Consider the following 17,880-nt stretch of genomic DNA (forward strand, 5'->3'; position numbering starts at 1 on the left):
CTATGTCACCACACTCCCTGCAGGGCTTGAAATTAACTTTTTTCACCACCTGCCAATATGGCTGCTAGATTTTAAAGTTACCAGCCAATTAGAATTTCCACTAGCCAAAATGTTTTTCTTGAAATAAACCAGAATATGAGTGGGTTAATTTAAGCATAAGTATCAGTAAGTGGCCGGGATTCTCAAAGCCTGTGTTGAGGGTCACACGAACATGCACTCTTGAAGCTAAATAAATCCAAAACCAACAAGTTAATTATTTAAATTTCTACCTCAATGTAGAACAGCCATTTCTTACACATGAGATTACTTTTGGCCTTTTAGTCATAAAGATTATTGAAAGATATTCCATATTCCAGACTGAAATGCTATAACAGAAGAATATTGGCCAGAATGACATGAACATTTGGACACTTATTCAGCGGGTATCTTGCATGTTGCGTTCAGGTGCACTGTTTAAAAAAAAAAAAAAAAAAAAAACTTTTTTTGCAATTCCATCGCGGGCCACACAGGGGGCCGTATGTTGCCCATGTGTGCTTTATAGTAACGTTCAGTCATAACTCATTTATAATTAAGCCCATAGTTAATGAACTAATCATGTACAAAACACACACACAGTCACATATTTTATATACTGTATATGTTGTAAGCCTAATTTTTGCCATCACAGCTGCTTTTTACATGTATGGGATAATACAGGCTAATATACAAGGTGTCCCAAGCTCTGAGTCATTATAAACTCAATTAGCTACACAAGCTAATGTTCACATTCAGTCCTTGTATATTTCTCTCATGTGTTCATCATTCCTTTCCTCCTCTGTGTGTGTGTGTGATTGAGAAATGAGATGCAGGAGGTGTTCATCCTAATTGGCCTGGTCAGGTGTCAGATTGCTGCTGGCTGATTGGCTGGTGGAGAGCATTTAAGCCAGCTGATGCCATCCTGTCGCCCCTTGCTCTCCTCATTCCCAACGATGATGGCTGCTGTGCTGACTGCTGTGGTCTGTCAGGTAGGAACTGTGTGTAGACCTACTTTAGTAGTTCTGCAGAACTTTATTAAGATGTGTCTTTATCTTGGTAGACCTGTGCAGTCTAAACTGTAAATAGTTACCTTCCAGATCTACACTTTTGTACACTGTAAATAACACTTACCCAAGTAGCAGAAAGTAGGGGGATAAGCCCTTTAGTTTTTTGTAACATTTTCTCATGTTTATTTTGTAGGAGCTTATAGGTAAGAGCTGTGTCTCTTATTTAATCCATCATTTTCTTTTAGGTAAATTTAAGGTTGGGGATTAGTTTGATTGGTTAGTTGTGTTGGGGCCATGCTGTGCTCTGAAACTAAACCTGCTACTTGTGAACTTGTGATGGTGGTTTGGCTGATCATCCTTGGGAGTGGGAAGAGTGGGGGCACTTTTGTGTTGCGGTCCGGTTCCCCGAGGCCAGTTCCTAACATAATTGGGTGCTCGTCTGCTTTTCTCATTCGTCAGCACGTCGTCTGTGTGTGTGTGTGTATATATATATATTTTATGTTTGTCTGGTGGGCAGTCTTTGTGCAGGTGGTAAATGGTGTTAGTCAAGGTGCCTTTGCATGGAGCTGAGGAAGCTCATGGTGGCAAAGCTGGTGGAGAGGTTTGTTGGAGGAGGAGCCGGTCAGAGGGGACCAGTAAGACCTGAGGAGGGGCGTGACAAGGCAGGGCCGTCGGTAGCACCGTTTCTCCTCTTTCTGTGTAGACTATGCTACCCTACAAGAGTCTCCGTACATAGACTTGCCTGTCACTCTGACTCCCAAGCCGTCTAAATCAGCGATACAGACGTATTTACAAGTGTCACAGAAACATTTCAAAGCCACATATTGAGAAGGGTTCATAGCTTCTCGACGTCGGGGTTAGAAAGCTCGACGCTGCTCATAAATGCCTCTTTTCATCTGAAGTCTGTGCTGGTGATATTTTTTACCGAGCCTTTGGCCAGAGTGGCGCTCTGACGGCTGAGAGCTCTAACCCGGAAAAAATATCACCAGCACAGACTTCAGATGAAAAGAGGCATTTATGAGCAGCGTCGAGCTTTCTAACCCCGACGTCGAGAAGCTATGAACTCTTCTCAATATGTGGCTTTGAAATGTTTCTGTGACACTTGTACATACGTCTGTATCACTGATTTAGATGGCTTGGGAGTCAGTCACAGGCAAGTCTATGTACGGAGACGGGACTCTTGTAGGGTAGCAGTCTACACAGAAAGGAGAAACGGTGCTACTGACGGCCCTGCCTTGTCACGCCCCTCCTCAGTCTTACTGGTCCCCTCTGACCGGCTCCTCCTCCAACAAACATCTCCACCAGCTTTACCACCATGAGCTTCCTCAGCTCCATGCAAAGGCACCTTGACTAACACCATTTACCACCTGCACAAAGACTGCCCACCAGACAAACATATAAAATATATATATCTATCTCGGACGACGTGCTGACTAACTAGAAAAGCGGGCGACCCCCTAACTAATTATGTTAGGAACCGGCCTCGGGGAAGGGGACGGCAACACAAAAGTGCCCCCACTCTTCCCACTCCCAAAGATGATCAGCCAAACCACCATCACAAGTAGCAGGTTTAGTTTCAGAGCACAGCATGGCCCCAACATCAACAAATCAAACTAATCGCCAACCTTAAACTTACCTTAGAAAAGGATGGATTAAAAAAAATAATAGACACAGCTCTCACCTATAAGCTCCTACAAAATAAACATGAGAAAATGTTACAAAAGAAAAGGGCTTCTCCCTCCTACTTTCTGGTACTTGGGTAAGAGTTATTTAGTGTAAAAAAGTATAGCTCTGTTTACATTTTAAACTGCACAAGTCTACCTAGACAAGGACAGATCTTACAGTTCTGCAGAACTACCAAAGTTGGCCTACACACAGTTCCTACCTCACCGAACAAAGAGTCAGCAGAGCAGCCATCATCGTTGGCAATGACAGCAAGGGGAGGGATGGCATCCCCAAACCCATTCAACAGTGCAGGATGTTGGTGAAATAAAATGTTTGGGCAATCATTCAAAACTAAATTAGCTACACCGTTTTAGTCTTTGTCATGTGTTCACATCATTCCTTTCCTCAGTGTGTGATTGAACTATCAGTCCACTCATTGTACTTCTAATTCCCACCTATGATGGCTCTCTGTTGACTCTTTGCTGTGTTCTGTCAGGTAGGAACTGTGTAGGCCTACTTTATTCTTCAGAACATTAAGATGTGTTATCTTGGTGGACCTGTGCAGTCTAAACTGTAAATAGCTACTTCCAGCTCTACACTTTTGTACACTAACATCTTACCCAAGTAAAGTAGGAGGGAGAAGCCCTAGTTTTTTGTAACATTTTCTCATGTTTATTTTGTAGGAGCATATAGGTGAGAGCTGTCTTATTTAATCCATCCTTTTCTTAAATAAGTTTAAGGTTGGGGATTAGTTTGTTGTTGGGGCCATGCTGTGCTCTGAAACTAAACCTGCGACTTGTGAACTTGTGATGGTGGTTTGGCTGATCATCCTTGGGAGTGGGAAGAGTGGGGGCACTTTTGTGTTGCGGTCCCGTTCCCCGAGGCCGGTTCCTAACATAATTGGGGGCTCGTCCGCTTTTCTCGTTCGTCAGCACGTCGTCTGAGTATATATATATATTTTATGTTTGTCTGGTGGGCAGTCTTTGTGCAGGTGGTAAATGGTGTGCATGGAGCTGAGGAGGCTCATGGTGGTAAAGCTGGTGGAGAGAGAGGAGGAGCCGGTCACAGGGGACCAGTAAGACTGAGGAGGGGCGTGACAAGGCAGGGCCGTCAGTAGCACCGTTTCTCCTCTTTCTGTGTAGACTATGCTACCCTACAAGAGTCCCGTCTCCGTACATAGACTTGCCTGTGACTCTGACTCCCAAGCCGTCTAAATCAGTGATACAGACGTATTTACAAGTGTCACAGAAACATTTCAAAGCCACATATAGAGAAGAAGGGTTCATCGCTTCTCGACGTCGGGGTTGGAAAGCTCGACGCTGCTCATAAATGCCTCTTTTCATCGGAAGTCTGTGCTGGTGATATTTTTTCCAGGTTAGAGCTCCCAGCCGTCAGAGCGCTCAACAGCGCCACTCTGGCCGAAAGCTCGGTAAAAAATATCACCAGCACAGACTTCAGATGAAAAGAGGCATTTATGAGCAGCGTCGAGCTTTCTAACCCCGATGTCGAGAAGCTATGAACTCTTCTTCTCAATATGTGGCTTTGAAATGTTTCTGTGACACTTGTAAATACGTCTGTATCACTGATTTAGACGGCTTGGGAGTCGGAGTGACAGGCAAGTCTATGTACGGAGACTCTTGTAGGGTAGCAGTCTACACAGAAAGGAGAAACGGTGCTACCGACGGCTCTGCCTCGTCACACCCCTCCTCAGTCTTACTGGTCCCTCTATGACCAGCTCCTCCTCCAACAAACATCTCCACCAGCTTTACCACCATGAGCTTCCTCAGCTCCATGCAAAGGCACCTTGACTAACACCATTTACCACCTGCACAAAGACTGCCCACCAGACAAACATAAAATATATATATATACACACACACTCACAGACGACGTGCTGACGAATGAGAAAAGCAGACGAGCACCAAATTATGTTAGGAACCGGCCTCGGGGAACCGGACCGCAACACAAAAGTGCCCCCACTCTTCCCACTCCCAAGGATGATCAGCCAAACCACCATCACAAGTTCACAAGTAGCAGGTTTAGTTTCAGAGCACAGCATGGCCCCAACACAACTAACCAATCAAACTAATCCCCAACCTTAAATTTACCTAAGAAAAGAAAATGATGGATTAAATAAGAGACACAGCTCTTACCTATAAGCTCCTACAAAATAAACATGAGAAAATGTTACAAAAAACTAAAGGGCTTCTCCCCCTACTTTCTGCTACTTGGGTAAGTGTTATTTACAGTGTACAAAAGTGTAGATCTGGAAGGTAACTATTTACAGTTTAGACTGCACAGGTCTACCAAGATAAAGACACATCTTAATAAAGTTCTGCAGAACTACTAAAGTAGGTCTACACACAGTTCCTACCTGACAGAACACAGCAGTCAGCACAGCAGCCATCATCGTTGGGAATGAGGAGAGCAAAGGGCGACAGGATGGCATCAGCTGGCTTAAATGCTCTCCACCAGCCAATCAGCCAGCAGCAATCTGACACCTGACCAGGCCAATTAGGATGAACACCACCTGCATCTCATTTCTCAATCACACACACACAGTGGAGGAAAGGAATGATGAACACATGAGAGAAATATACAAGGACTGAATGTGAACATTAGCTTGTGTAGCTAATTGAGTTTATAATGACTCAGAGCTTGGGACACCTTGTATATTAGCCTGTATTATCCCATACATGTAAAAAGCAGCTGTGATGGCAAAAATTAGGCTTACAACATATACAGTATATAAAATATGTGACTGTGTGTGTGTTTTGTACATGATTAGTTCATTAACTATGGGCTTAATTATAAATGAGTTATGACAACGTTACTATAAAGCACACATGGGCAACATACGGCCCCCTGTGTGGCCCGCGATGGAATTGCAACTTTTTTTTTTTTTTTTTTTTTTTTTTTTTACACAGTGCACCTGAACGCAACATGCAAGATACCCGCTGAATAAGTGTCCAAATGTTCATGTCATTCTGGCCAATATTCTTCTGTTATAGCATTTCAGTCTGGAATATGGAATATCTTTCAATAATCTTTATGACTAAAAGGCCAAAAGTAATCTCATGTGTAAGAAATGGCTGTTCTACATTGAGGTAGAAATTTAAATAATGAACTTGTTGGTTTTGGATTTATTTGGCTTCAAGAGTGCATTTTTGTTCGTGTGACCCTCAACACAGGCTTTGAGAATCCCGGCCACTTACTGATACTTATGCTTAAATTAACCCACTCATATTCTGGTTTATTTCAAGAAAAACATTTCGGATAGTGGAAATTCTAATTAGCTGGTAACTTTAAAATCTAGCAGCCATATTGGCAGGTGGTGAAAAAAGTTAATTTCAAGCCCTGCAGGGAGAGTGTGGTGACATAGGAGTGAGTGAGAAAAGGATCAAATATTGGTGGTTAAGACTGAATAATGACATCACAACTGTTAATTTAAAATGAGTTATTCCTCTAAACCTGGCTTCAAATGCCCCAATTTTTTCGCGCTGGCGCCGTTCAGCCCTCAGCAAAATCTGGTAGCGAGGACTTTTTTTGTGGCCCTCTCTATCATCAAAGTTGCCCATCCATTACGGCATGACAATATTCGTTCGGCCCCCGGCAACAATCTGGATTTTTCATGTGGCCCCCCATGAAAAATAGTTGCCCACCCCTGGAATAGTTATAACGCTAGTTGTCTGTCCGCTGTTATCGATGGAGGATCGAGTACAACAGTTGAAGCATCTCTGCTGCCATTACTGGGAAAGACATGGACATTGATCATAATATTTCACATGGCGAGTACTCCATTGTCTTTGGCTCTCCAGAAACCTTCCTCGACAGTTACTAGAATTGTGCTAACGCTACTATACAACTTGTGTTGTTCTTTTCAGGCTCTAGCTAACGTAACCTCACCGCGTCAAGCTAACGGCAACAAAGACGTTTTTTGGCGCACTTATTTCCGGTTCCTTGGTTTACGCCCCCATGACAAAAAGCGGGGTGAAAGGTGCCCAGACTATTGTGGTCAGACCGGGTCAGACAGACAGCAGTTTCGCTTGCTAGCATGCATGAAAGACGCCACGCCACTGTGTGTTTATGTTTTTGATATAGTTTAGTCTCTGGTTTATAATGCTGCCACTACTCTTTGCAGTGCAGGTATGTAGCCTACAGACAAATAAAAAATAAAAGATTAATGAGAATTGATCAAGGGTTATATAAAAACAGTGTCAATGCCCATTTACTCATTCTAACCTGCTGTTTGCCCAGCCCTTCATTGGGAAATGCAGCTTTATGGAGTGGGATCACGTGGAGATGGTCTTCAGAAACTTTGATGAGATTGACAGTAAGTAAACATTGTTTCAGATACATGGTGTAGTAGTGGAAAAGTGTGTGTGAATTTGGAAGAGGAGTGCACCACTAGGACTGGAGACATGCATCCATAGCAGTGTTGATTTCGTATACGAAAACTATGAGGAAAAATGTTAGTCGACTACCTATTTTCATTACATACATTACATTACGTCATTTGGCAGACGCTTTTATCCAAAGCGACTTACAATAACACATTTTTGTCAGCAATAGAGCAATCCACTATGTAACACAGTCTATGATAACTACAACTTCTGAAGGAACAGTGGTACAAGTTAAGGTTAGTTTTTTTTTTAAGCGGGAAGAGATCCAATCAGAAGAGAAGAAGTTAAACATCTGTGTCTGTATTGCACATTCAAACCTTAAAACAATTCCAGAGTAACAGATTAATATATCTTTACAATAAGTTTGGAAATTCTAATGAATAGTTACGTTTTTCTTTGACTTAGATGAGATGAAAATACTTAGACACTTAGTCGATGAAAACTTGACTAAATAAAATCAGGATGAGGTTGACTAAATATGATAAGAGCTTAAGGGAAAGTGGATTATAGCTCACTCAGATAAACATGTGAATGTTGTGTGATATGTAAAGGTTGTTGGTTCAATCCCAGCCTCAAGGAAATTCTTAAAATGTTCTTGCATTATAAGCTGCAGCAGTGATCCTTCTTTATCATCACGAGTAGTTTGAACACTGATAGAAATAAGCGTGGCAGCGGAGCGGAAATCGACCCCACAACCTCTGGCCCCGGTGTCTCTGTGTGTATTATTCCTTCACACCACCAGCTGCCCTTCACACTCACAGCTCTTCTCCTGGCGCTCTTGTCTCTTCCCTCTGCCTGTCACCATTCAAAACTGACTGAGGCTCGAACCCACGACCGCAAAAGTGGCTGAGGTCTCAATATTGCCGGGCAGCAAACCTACTCTCTGTGCCACCAAGTCAGACTGATTGAATGAGGTTTTCTCAGGGCTTTAAATGACTCTTTCCTCTGGCTGTCAACATTCAAAACTGACTGAGGATCGAACCCACAACCTCAAAAGTCACTGAGGCTCAAACCCACAAGCTCCAAACTGCTAGCCAGCAATCCAACTCTCTGAATTAATGGGTCATAGTGATTAAGACTAGAAGATTAAAGTATAGTCTTTATGCATCTTAAAATATGTTTGAAGGGAACTTTTAAGTTGAATAGTATTTTAATTATATTAATATGACGTGAGTTTCTATTCGCCTTGCACAGAAAACCTTTTACTTTTATACTTGAGTACATTTCAGAGCCTGTACTTGTTTCCTTTTACTTGAGTAATTAAGTTGAATTACTAGATTATTATTATTATTAATTAGAAAAAATTACACGTCTCTGCAATAGGCTAAGTAGGGCTAAATAAATCAGATATAGGGTTTGCAATTGTAACGTTCCATATAATGAAGTACGGTATCTCTGCTGCCTGTGTCTTGTTGATTTAATGATTGTTTTGCACCTGCTGCTCACGTTTGAGATACTTCTGGCTCGCCTGGAAAGAAGGTGGGAACAGCCGAGTACAGGCAGCCAATCAGAGGCAGAGAGGGGCGGGTCATGCCTTCGCCTAGCCTTCGCCATCATTGGAAAAAAAATATCGCAACCAGGAAAATGTTACCTATTCTTCTTCGTTTAGTTTCTGGGAGACTAGTAGGCATGGTGATGGCTTAATATGCATTGCTGCCCCACACTGGTGCAGATAGGTCATTGCACATTCGCCCTTTGTGACATATCTTTTGATGAAGTCTACTTCCCTAGCCATCACCCAGCAATGTTCCAAAGGATTTTATTCTGTTCACAAATCTGTGTTTATTTGCACAATGATTTTTTAAGCTGATATTGACAAGGCATAGGTAGCATTGTCCAATACCATATTATCTATTCACTGGACCATTGATGTGTGGTCGTCCTAATACTTATTGAGTGATAACACACCAAAATGTTGTGAATGTTCTTAACACAATATTGTTAAGAAAATCTTATAGTAATGGTCTCACACATAGATCCACTGTTCTTTAGTCTTCTTAATCATAAAATGCCTCTGTCTCAGTGCCCATACAGCATGCATACAAAGCTTGGCGCTTTGCCTTGGCACTGATCTTTCCAAACCAGATGCCTGGGGAGAAAGTAACAGGTGTTTTTCAGAGTTCATCGTTGTGAGTGTAATTAATATCCACTAGGCACCCAGGACAGTACAACCAGGCTTTACAACGTACTCCCTGCTGCTTCACCAAAGACCAGCGTTAAGCCAAGAGAGGAACACAAAGAAGGAACACTTAGGCCTTTTTTTCAATCCCTCCTAAATGCATCTCCCTCCTCCCGAACCCGTCCTGATAATCACTAACGAGGCTGTGGTCATGTTGGAGGTTCATTCCAATCAATCATCAGCAGAATAGAACCAAGAGAATCGGAGGCAAAATAAGGAATGATGTTTCTCACAGTGAACATGGCCACAGTCAATATAGTGTAAAGGATGTAGGAAGATCTAGTCTTCTCTTGCATTAAAAACTTAGGAATGTATATTTATCACATCAGTAAATGGTGTGAATTCAAACGGTGGTAGCACTTTTTGAAGGCTCAGCAATGGCAGTGACAGACCGGTGAGATCAATAAACTGAGCAGCAATTGCTGGATTTAAAAAAAGAAGCCATGCCAATCAGAGCAAAATTGTCTGCTATCAGTTTTCTGCTACATCAAAGCTGCTTCCCAGGTAGAGCGTGAGCAGAAAGTAATAAGCAGCACTGCTGAGCTGATGTGACTTTAACTCATTCTGCCTCTTCTGCAAAGGCTTGGAAGGAAATTGACTGCCGCTTCCTTTGGCACAAAGTCTTTATTTCTGCCCATTCGACTGTCAATGTGAAAATAGGGATACTAAAGCTGTGCAAAAGTCACACATTGAATACACTTTGGAGTCAGCAACAGTAATGTGGAATCAGTTTTGTATGTCACATGGCCCTGCTTGTCTTGGAAGACCTGAAGCAACATGTGTGTACCGGTATATCATTTAAGAGCAATGTCTGCCTTACTTTTATTTTTTTTTATTTTTTTTCATTTCTTTTGTTTATTGATAAAAAAATGTTAATGAACAGTATAGGGTGAAGGCAATCATTTCCCAATGAAAGCAAAAGGTTTAATCTCTCAAATGGTTTTTATTTTCTTCCATAAAACCCCAATGCCTTAAAGTCGAACTGAACCTGTTCGTCACGTGCATATGAGTCCGTTTCAGACTGAAAACATAGTTTGTCTAAGATGACAGGTTGAGAGGCGGGTCATAGTATCATGTCGATGATTTTATTTGACAATTCTGGGGACTGGATTGGGCTTTGGCCAATCCTGGCGTGTTCCACTTCCAAATCGAGTGGGATTCAGTGTGTTGTGGCGCTCCCCTCGGGAAGAGCCTTTTGACGGGAGGAGTGGAGCTCAGCGAGCCGCAGGCAGCCAGCTGCTTTCGTGTTGCCGAGCGGAGAGAGCAGCACGTCGGCCTGGAATCTCCGAAGTGCAACCCCTGACAACGAAGCTCTCGGATGCGCGCGCCATTATCGCTGCTGTAAATACGATATCCCTGGAATGCGCCTTTTAATGAGCCAGTTACATTTCTTTGCATTCTTAGAGATTATAGTTTTTGTTTTTTGTTCATGTTTCTAACAATTGGCCAAGTTAGTAGTTAGTTTATGGGATAGGAATTCTGCCAGATGACAGGCACTAGGCGCCATTTTCTACTTCATTTGGAAGAGAAAATTGTCCAGAAATGAAGATTTGATTGACAGCTGCATGTCGTGATATGATTGGTTGAAATAGGGTAGAAATTTGATAGTACTAGGTGACGTCAGCAAACTGTACATTACTGTTATCAATGAAATCTTGAAAAATGAACTTTTGATGTGAAAAAGTGTGAAAAACTAAAGACATTAGATTGTTGTGATTTTCTTTGCATACATTATTAAATAGGTGCACTGCATACCCAGGTATTTGAACTAAAAGAAAAGAAAAGTCATTTTTGGGTTCAGCTCGACTTTAAGTTTTAGAAGGCTTTTTAAAGAGGGCATCTTAGGCCTTAATTGGTTAATACATCAGTGATATATTTGTGTTTCAAAAACTAAATTGCAACAACCACATTGTTGTACCTTTTACAAGGTTCACCCCACAAGTAAATCGCCCATCAATTACACATGGTCAAGCTTGACAGAGGCAGCAGACAGGCCCAGCTGTGACCCCTGTTCCAGCTGCCTCTCTCTCCTCTAGTCTTGACCCTTGCCTTGGCCTCTCTGGCCCATTCGCTCACTTCCTGTCGCAGAAGAACAAGCTAGCAGGTGGGCTGAGGATGGTCCGCTAACTTCTGGGACAGAAGCATAACGATGTGGAACAATGAGCCATGGAGGGGGGATCCCTGTTTTGAGGGCCAGGCACAGTGCTCATTTGAGGTTAATACAGTAGTTTGGCACCAGGCAGCAGCAATCATGCATGGTTAAGACCTGGATAAATGGGGCAGGTGGATTTGATGAGCTGCATTTGTTTTTGTGGTACATTGATATTGTCTGTTGCAGTGATATTATGTGGCATTCTCAGGGTAAACTGGGACAAATTCAGAACAGATTTTTGAAGATTGTATAGCCAGTGTCAATGAAACATGGTTTAGGAAATAATTCTAATTCTAATAGATACTGCAGTAATGATTTCTTGCACCAAACGTGCTTGTTGTACAACTGAACAGCAGGAGGCAGTGTGTCCCTATTTTTTGATTAAATTGCCCAGAGCTCACTGTGAAGCATGTGGCATCAGAGCAGCGCAGATTGTGTGTTGGGACACATGTATGTGTGAGTGCATGCACACTCACACATACACACGAGCATGGCATTACTATTCCATGACTATTCTCAGGAACCCTGAGAAGAAGAATAACTCACTTTAAACAGTTTCACACACACAGGCTGAATTAACATCCCATTCTCTGCAGCGCACAATCTTTCTGCATGTCATTAGGAAAGCAGAATTTCCCCAGGGTAAGAGTGGTGTTTAAAGGGGGAAACAGATGGGGAGAAACAAAGCGAAAGATAGTAAAGCAGCAGGGAGAAACGACGGGGTGAAAGAAAATGATACCGCGGGAAGGGGGGGGGGCGCGGGGGGGGGGTTGGAGGGAGTCAGCCGGATGTGGGACTAAATAACCAGAGTGAAAAAGCATAATGGAGATAGATCGTCCTCTGCCTTGCCTCCATTTTCTCACACACACTCGCTCTGAAGTGAAGGTCGAGAGGGAACGCGCTATGTAGATCATGTGTTAGACGCCCATTCATCAGTGCTGCAGTAATGCCTTTGCCACTTTGCTTACTGTCTGATTAATGATTGCAACTCCTCCCACATTCAAACACTGATACACAGTTTATGTCACCTGTCAGTCTGAACCAATAGGATCCCCCCTATAGCTCTCTGTCATTTATGCTGACTGTGCTTGCACCTATTTCCGCTACACTTTGCACATAATGTGACAGACAGTAGCTACCGAGTGTGTTTTTTTTATACTATGATTAAAGGTATGACAGTGATGCCAGCAGAGCAGTGCCGCTGGCATTGCTGAATACCCATGTAGGCTATAGCACATCCTTGAGGGTATTTTGGGTTTTATACTGTAACAACATAACGTTTTTCAACCTATCTATCACTATGTATTTTGAAAAAGAAAGCTACAGAGACGAGAGATTTACTATGGTGCTTGGCTAATCTAATTAACTTTGCAACTCATCAAGTGCAGCAAGGCGTGTCTGTCAGCAGGTGCATAGGGGCGCCTCTCTTAGGTTAGTTGGCTCGAACAAACGCCATCTCTACTATAATATTCATTACCCCCACACCACCATCATTTTCCTTATCCCATCTCCATTAAATCTAATGGTGGGTGAAGAGTTACAGCGTTATAGTGGCTTCATAGCACGTGAGGCCGTAACTGCTCAGAGAAGTGCGTAATGTATGGAGGCAAAGTGTGTGTGGAGGCAAAGTGTGTGAGGATGTAGTGTGAAGAAACCAGAGACTGAGTGCATCATGCTTTTTGTGTCTGCACTGCACTCTATTCTGTCTCTCTCCCTCTCAGCAGATGGCTCCACCGCAGGAACTGGGCTCCAAACAGACTCTGAGTAACAGCCCAGCAGCTCCATCTCTGTCTCTCTATACCTCTTCTTTCATTCTCTAACTTTATCTTCCCCCCCTCTTTTTCCTGCAGTATTTGCAGTCCTGGCCCTAGACGAGCTGCCAGGAAGCCAGGGTGGCAGCCAGGGATAGTTCCAGTCCTCCGATCCCAGCATCAAAGTCCTTTTTGGGGGCATTGAGGTGGGAATGATTTGGATGCACATCATTTAAATTCTGCGATTGCCTATGCTCCTGCCAAACAAAGTTATTCCAATGCTAACTAGAAAAGTGCACTCAGTGCAGATCTCAGCCAGGCTCCGCTACACATAGCCTATCAGGAACTCGTCTCTGCTCGAAGGACTGCATAATTTATATTTGTATCACAAAGATGTTGGTTATAATATACAGCATAATGTACAGCTACATTTGATTCACCGAGCTCTGCAGTCTGCACCCATCAGCACACCTCTGTCTGGTGTGACGGCAGCCACACCGCCGCCCACTCACTCCGCTAGTTTACCGTTACCCTATTAGCCTGCACACTGCAGCTACAACACAACTGCTGCCTGAAATTGTCAAGACTGCTCTTCAACACAACTGCTAATAACAACACTTTCTGTCCTTTGCATGCAAGCTACATGCTCTCCAACCATTATATCTGTTTCCAACAGAGCCGCCCCAATGTTGGACTGTCAATAAAACATGCAGTCAATAAAATAGTTTTTTCAAAAAATGTGAATCACCGCAACCACGAGAAAGATCGTAGAGCAGACAGGCATAAATGTGAGATTAGCTGTGGACAAACAGACAGATACACACGGTGCCGCGTCTATGTGCCGACAGGCCGCAATGCCGATACCCCACAAGCAGAACCAGCTGAGCGAGGCGGCGTGCAGCGTGTCGGTGGACCGGCTGGAGCTAAGCTCTCCCAGCCCCCACGCCTAAACCTAACCTCCCCCCACGCCTAAACCTAACCTCCCCCAGACCCTAACCCTAAACCTAACCTCTCCCACCCCCCACGCCTAAACCTAAAGTCGGCATTGCGAGTGGCTGGCATAGCGGGTGGACACCATACACACATGCACGCACTCACACACGACCGGACACATGATCTCCTCCAGGCTTTCACCTGGTGGAGATAATAAAGTATATTTGAATAGAAATAGATGGCTACAAAGTAAGAGACAGAGGGAGAGAACTGGACAGAAGAGAAGAGAGAGACAGAGGCTAGCAGGGGAGTGATTTGAAAAGTCTCAGTCAGCGACTCTATGGGTAAATGGATCTGATATGCAGCTAAAATCTATTTCACCTCATGTCCCAACAAGTAGGCCTACTACGCATGCATAACCCCCCCCCCCCATGCAACCCTGTCTCCATAGCATCACCTCAAGCTGACCTCATGTAATTTGTACCATAACAAGTGACAGTCGTCCGCCACACGGAAATATGCACCAGGCGAAATACAAACAGTTGTGAACACAGAGCGAGCAGACTGATAGAGAGAAACCTGGAAGTGAACTGAGGCAGAACAAAGCACTTCACCTTGGCTTTTGTTTTTGATGCGTTTTATACAATCATATTCACTGAAGCAAAACAAATATTGAACATTCTTGCTCAATGTTTTTGTTTGTTTGTTTGTTTTTGTTTTTGTATTTTGCTGTAAGCCCTGCGGGTGTCACAACAAAGTATCACCAGTGCGCATGCGTCAGTTGAGCAAAATCAATATCAGGTGACATTTTAGCCCAGAGAGCGACATGATGGGCTCTGGCATCATTACCAGATCATTAACGACTGTTTAGTTATTGATTACAGACACGGCCACATGGCGCCACCCAATGGCTGCTCATTATGAGCTGATTCCATGATGTCCTATTGTAGCCCTGTCACTCATGACTGATCATTGTTCTCCAGGTTCATTCTTATTGACCTATTCATTCTATCCAGCAGCTGTTGATGGCTAATGGAACTATTCATTCACTTTCCATGGGTATGGGATGCATTGATCTCACTCTTATGGGTTACAGACCTAAATAGAATCTATAGATTATTACCAGCTGCAACAGCGAGGCTGGTATTGTCTTCACCTTGTGAGTCTGTAAGTCTGTGTGTCATCAAGGACAAAATGTGTCCCTGGAGACACCTATTCTAGGTGCCTACCACAGAAGCTGTTTTGAGTCAAGTCAAGTCAAGTCAAGTTTATTTATATAGCCCTAATTCACAAGCATGTCTCAGAGGGCTTCACAGAAAGTATGTCTAGCTGATTCTAGCTAACACACAGTAACAAGAATATACAGAATAAAGATAACATTTGAACATTTGAAGAAAGCAGGAGAGTGGAGGAGGGAGGGAGAGGGAGGAGGGAGGAGAGGGGGGAGGTGGGGAGAAAATAGGAAATGTGGAGGAGGAGAGAACAGAGGAGGAGAGATGAGGGTGCAGGGGAGGGAGAGCCAGGGTAGGGGTAGGGTCTAGGGTTGGGGGAGGGGAGGGAGTAGGATACGGGCCCGGATTAGGGCGAGGGTGGGGAGAAATGGGAAATGTGGAGGAGGGGAGAACAGAGAAGGAGAGGGTGCAGGGGAGGGAGAGCAGGGGGAATGTGAGAGGGAGGAGAGGGCAGAGAGGAGGAGAGAACAGAGAAGGAGAGGTGGGAGGGCGCAGGGGAAGGAGAGCAGTGGGAATGTGAGAGAGGGGAGAGGACAGAGAGGAGGAGAGAACAGAGAAGGAGAGGTGGAAGGGTACAGGGGAGGTAGAGTAGAGGTAGGGTCTAGGGTGGAGGGAGGGAGTAGGATACGGGCCCGGATTAGGGCGAGGGTGGGGAGAAAATGGGAAATGTGGAGGAGGAGAGAACAGAGAAGGAGAGGTGGGAGGGTGCAGGGAAAGGAGAGCAGGGGGAATGTGAGAGAGGGGGGAGGACAGAGAGTAGAGGTAGGGTCTAGGGTGGAGGGAGGGAGTAGGATACGGGCCCGGATTAGGGCGAGGGTGGGGGAAAAATGGGAAATGTGGAGGAGGAGAGAACAGAGAAGGAGAGGTGGGAGGGTGCAGGGGAAGGAGAGCAGGGGGAATGTGAGAGAGGGGGGAGGACAGAGAGGCAGAGAAGGAGAGGTGGGAGGGTGCAGGGGAAGGAGAGCAGGGGGAATGTGAGAGAAGGGAGAGCAGGAAGTGGCAGGGATTCAGGAAAATAGGGGAGAAGAGGAGAAGGAGCAGAGGGGGGGAGAATGAGGAGAGAGCAGGAGAAGGGAGGGGGGGGCGGTGGGATGTGGGGGAGGAAAGAGCATGGAAAGAGAGGAGAACAAGAAGGGGGAAGAAGGGAAGAAGCGGGGGAAGGGGGAAAGAGAGGGGGGGGGGAGAAGATCAGACAAATGACTACTCTAAGCATTAACCAGAGCTAACTGGGACATAGTATCTAGCTAATCTACAGCCTAATCTGGCCTATCCTACCCTGCTCTAGTCTGATTTTAGCCTGAACACTAACAGGTCAGCCTTAGGCTGTAGCTAATCTATCGCCTACCTAAGCTGTTCTAAACCAACCGGCAGCCCTCGACCAGTGATGAAGAGCACCGATGCCCCCCGACCCGGCCCCCGCCCACATAAGGCGTGGGAGGGAAGGCCAGGCCGGGACACAGCGGCACCCCCTCACCCCCAGTGAACGCAAGAAAACCTTTCCACCATATGGATCGCCGCATGGATTGCCCCAGTGACTTGGCTGAGGAGGAACCTTGTGAGGTCGTTGTGCTAGGGGCCAATTGCTGCGGCCCGGGCGGACCCAGCCCCCACGCGACCCGCCCCCCCAGCCCCCAGCCACCAGCATAGTGACTGAGAGCGTGAGAGCAGGCCACGCGGGGGACGGGCCCACCCAGGCCACAGCAGCGGACCCCCATCTGGGGACTCCCCTCCGAGACAGGCCGAGAGATGCCGGGCTAAACCATGCACAGAGTTTCCGATAATGAAACTCTGTGAATGGTTTATTATGGAAATAAAATGTACAAGAGAACAGAAAATTGAAAATGTAAAAAAGAGTCCAACAGAAGGGATATAAAAATGTAATTTTTAAATTATCCTAAGATCAGGGAAGGGAGTTGAAAATCTAAAAAGTAGAGTCCAAAAAGAAATAGAAAATGCAGTCTTTAAGTGTTCGTAGGTTTAGAGAATACTAGTTAATTAGCTAGGTGACAAAAAGGGGTAACAAGATTGGGAGTTCCATGAGGATGATCTGAGGAATCCATGAGTCCGCGTTGGTGACATGGATTAAGAGGAGGGGTGGGGAGGATAGGAGTCGGAGGTGATGATTAAGAGGAGGGGAGGATAGGAGTTGGAGGTGATGATGAGGCGGGGGGGGGGGCTGGGGGGGCGCCCCCCCCTTCCCTTAGGCAAGCAGGTGACCAGGATGATGAGGATAGGGGTCGGTGATGGTGATGAGCCCGGGGTGTCAGACAGTAGAAGGAGTAGTGGGTAGATGGCCTAGAGTGACGACAGGTGGCTAGGGCGATGACGGCCGGACCTAGGGCTGCAGCGGTGGGGTGTACGTCAGGCCAATGAAGGACACCTGAGGGGGAGAGAGAGAAGAGAGCGGGGGAATCTGCGCAGAGGTGGAACTAACTCTATAGACAACAATAAAATTAGGTCAAATCAAAATTTATTAGGATTATTTAGGATGACTAATATTATACTGCTAATTCAGGTCTAGGTAGTCTAGGTCTAAGTTTATA

This window comes from Poromitra crassiceps, assembly GCF_964638095.1.
Source record: "Poromitra crassiceps genome assembly, chromosome: 13".
In the NCBI taxonomy this organism is placed as follows: Eukaryota; Metazoa; Chordata; class Actinopteri; order Beryciformes; family Melamphaidae; genus Poromitra; species Poromitra crassiceps.